The following is a 3,676-nucleotide window of genomic DNA, read 5'->3' on the forward strand; positions in this document are numbered from 1 at the left end:
GACATATCATTAAGCAGAACGATTACATTAAACTCTTCGAACATTACAAACCACAATTACCGTCTTACAAAATAAGGAATATCCTACAATCACATCTCCGTACAGTCCACCTAGCAGAACGATTACATTAAACTCTTCGAACATCACAAACACAAGTTCATTATCGGGAGTGATTTTAACGCGAAGCATGTTAAATGGGGATCACGATTAACAACTACAAAAGGAAGAGAAATGCTAAAAGCAATACATCAATAAGGATGTAAGGCGATTTCAAGTGGCTCTCCAACATATTGGCCTACAGACACAAACAAAAGTCCAGATCTCATTGATTTCTTTATCATAAACAAAATTTCACCGAGTTTGATAAAAGTGGAGGAGGGATTTGATCTAAATTCAGATCACTCTCCAATATATCATATCATATAACTCTAAAGTCACAATTAAAGAAGAAACACCAAAACTAATTAGTAAGGAAACTGATTGGGAACTCTTTAAAATATTGGTTAAAAACGGTGTTAACAGTTTTACAACAATAGAGACTCCGGAAGATCTGGAAGATGAAATACAAAATCTTACCAAAACCATACAAAATGCAGCATGGAAAAGCACACCAACATACAAAAAAACCAACATCAAGCCAAACATATCCATTATATACTAGAAAAATTGTAAAACTAAAACGGGAGCAACACAAAAAATGGCAGACGAGCCGATCACATAGGGATAAAAACCTGTTAAACAACATAACACAAAAAGTTAGGAAGGAAATTAAGAAAATAAATAACTTATGGCGATTTCGATTGGTAAAAAAGGTGCAACATTCTGAAAATTGTTTGCAAAATATGAAGGGCACTGTTATAGCTTTTGGGTCCTGTATCCCTCACAATATTATGAATTAACAATAATTTTGGAGTGACACTATCATTTGAGTGAAAATATAATGACGAAAAAAGTAGTGTAACACCAAGGCAACATATTTTTTGCGAAACGAAAACGCCCTTAAAGTTCAGGAAATTTATTTCCTAACTAAGTTATGACATTAAGACAGATTATCCGCTATGGAAGGCCACAAAAACCTCTTGATGATATTCAATAACTTCAACCCTAGCATAAAATTCACATTGGAATACGAAAAATGCAGACAAATTCCCTATCTGGATTTTTTTAATGATCAGAGATGGTAATAAAATTAAAACCGACTGGTACCAAAAGCCAACTTCTTCCGGCAGATTGGTAAATTTCTACTCCAGCCACCCCAGGAGAGTTATACAAAGTACTGCTCAAAATTTTGTGAACAAAGTATTAAACATAAGCCGCCAAGAATTTCACCAGCCGAACATCAAAAAAATTAAAGAAATACTCCAGCAAAATAGCTTTCCTCTATCTACCATTGATAAAATGATCAACGACAGCAAAGTACAGCCAGCCAAAGAGAAGCAAACATTTTTTTATAAATCGGTCGTGTATATTCCAAAATTACACGAACGATTCAGTAATGCCAATTTCATTGACAAGAGTAACTTCGCAATAGCTCCGAAAACTAATAATACACTACAAAAACTATTTACTAATCTAAAACCAAAAATTGACGACATGGATAAATCCAATTTAATATACGAAATAAAGTGCAATGGGAACGAAAGACGTGTGTGACAAGGTTTACATAGGAACTACAAAAAAAATGAAAAACTCGTTTATCATGTCACAAATCAGATCTGAAACACCGTTTGCAGAGACCAATGCAAAAAACAGCATTATCAACCCACTGTGCAGGAGAACACCGTCACCCAGATTTGGCGAGAGCGTGTGTGTTACAGTGTGAGAGTAATTACAACAACAGACTGACACTGGAGATGTTGCACATTCTCAATACACCAACACAGAAGCGAATAAACTATAAGACAGACACTGACAATTTGGCGCAAAGCTACAGAAATCTCATTAGAAAAAGCAAAGCGCAGCAGAGTAAGCGTTAGTAATGCAACAGACACCGTCGATAGCTATTTACTCTACAGTTGGTGTATTATTTTTGTTCTTTTCGTGAGTGTTTTTAATCTAGCATGCAATTTGTACGTATTTAAATGTATTGTGTGTACGTTTTCTTTTCTATTTATATGCGCAGAAAAAATTTCCCGATGAAGTCTTTCAATGAAAAGACGAAATATTGAATAAATAAAAATTAACCATACAGACCTCGAGCTCGTTTTTATCAACAATTATCGATTGGCCACAAAAACTCTAAATAGACCAATGAAACTCAATCACCCGTTGAGAGTAGTACCAAATGAATGGGCAAAAACAGACAAAGAAAATGCTAGTGTCTTTGCAAAACATCTGGCTACCATCTTTTCAAAAAAAGAAAAGAAAACTACAACAAGCCTTGGATATGTTAATTATACTTACCAAGAATCAATACTAAAGGTAACTATAAAAGAAATACTCCTGAAAATAAAGAACTAACGTAAAAATATGTCTCCCGGCTTCGATTTGATAAGTGGTAAAATCCTAAAACAACTTCCTATAAAAGCATAGCCAAAATTAAAAAAATATTTAACGCTGCTATACGTTTAATATATGTGCCAACAATTTGGAAACTCCTAAACCCGGAAAAAGATCTGAACGAAGCCAATTCATATAGACCGATATTGTTATTACCATTGATAGGTAAATTGTTTGAAAAAGTTATAAGTAATCGCCTAAACTCATTTATAGAGCGAAGAGACATAATACCAAGCCATCAATTTGGCTTCCGTAAAGGTCATTCCACAATAGAACTAATACACCGAATAACAAACGACATTGAAGAAGCTTTTGAAAGACACGAAGTATGCTCGGCTGTGTTCTTAGACATATCTCAGGCATTTGACGGAGTAGTGCATTCTTCGTTAAAACATAAACTTAAATTCATTCTTCCAGAAAGCTACTGCAAATTACTAGAGTCATACCTACACCCAAAAAATTTTGTTACTCATAATAGCAAAAATGTTTGCTAAAACAGCAGATTTTGTTTGCTGAAAAAGGTACAGCAGTAGCATGTAGTTGTTTCAGCAAACAATCGTTAGTTTAAACATTTTTGACGCGTGTCGTGTGGCCATTGTTTGCAAATTGGACATACGTCAGCTACGCTGCTATCAATCACTGATAAATAGGAATCGAGGCGGCTGCACTTGCCTGATCTTAACTGGGCTAAAACTACCCTAGTCTGCCGTGGGAGTTCTCTTACCTTCGGTGCTATGAGCGGTGGACGGATTCCGAGAACAGGATTAACCTTATAGCTTCTCACCGCTTCAGCTGCAGTATCCTCATGAATCCTGTTCAAACCTACCTGGTACGCTGCTTGATTTAGAGGTTCTCTTTTGTAGCGCTGGATCTCGCGCTCTAGATTATGTATATCAACCCTTACGTTCCTGGGTGGTGGTTGTGCATCCATGAGTTGGTGGTTTGGATGATTACTGCGATAACAACCCAGGAGATACTGCTTTGTCAACATGTAGTTGTGTCTTCGCACAGGACGATCTCTGGCGCTGCATAGTTTACCACTGACCGGCCAATTGCCTTATAGGTAGTTAACAAGGTTTCCTTGTCCGCACCCCAAGTACTGCCGGCAAGTGACTTGAGGACCTTGTTTCTACCACGGAGCTTATTACCAATTGCAGTGGCATGGGCAGACGACCTG

The 3,676-nt window shown here is 36.6% G+C and overlaps 1 long non-coding RNA gene across 1 annotated transcript; it reads left to right on the forward strand.

Moving 5' to 3' along the window:
* The first annotated feature begins 1,978 nt into the window (after positions 1–1,978).
* LOC142228312 (uncharacterized) lies at positions 1,979–2,468 on the forward strand. The gene is made up of 2 exons (XR_012720133.1): positions 1,979–2,040; positions 2,123–2,468. It is a non-coding gene; the product is annotated as an uncharacterized LOC142228312 (long non-coding RNA).
* Positions 2,469–3,676: the final 1,208 nt, after the last annotated feature.

Source organism: Haematobia irritans, chromosome 3 (assembly GCF_050003625.1).
Source record: "Haematobia irritans isolate KBUSLIRL chromosome 3, ASM5000362v1, whole genome shotgun sequence".
NCBI lineage: Eukaryota > Metazoa > Arthropoda > Insecta > Diptera > Muscidae > Haematobia > Haematobia irritans.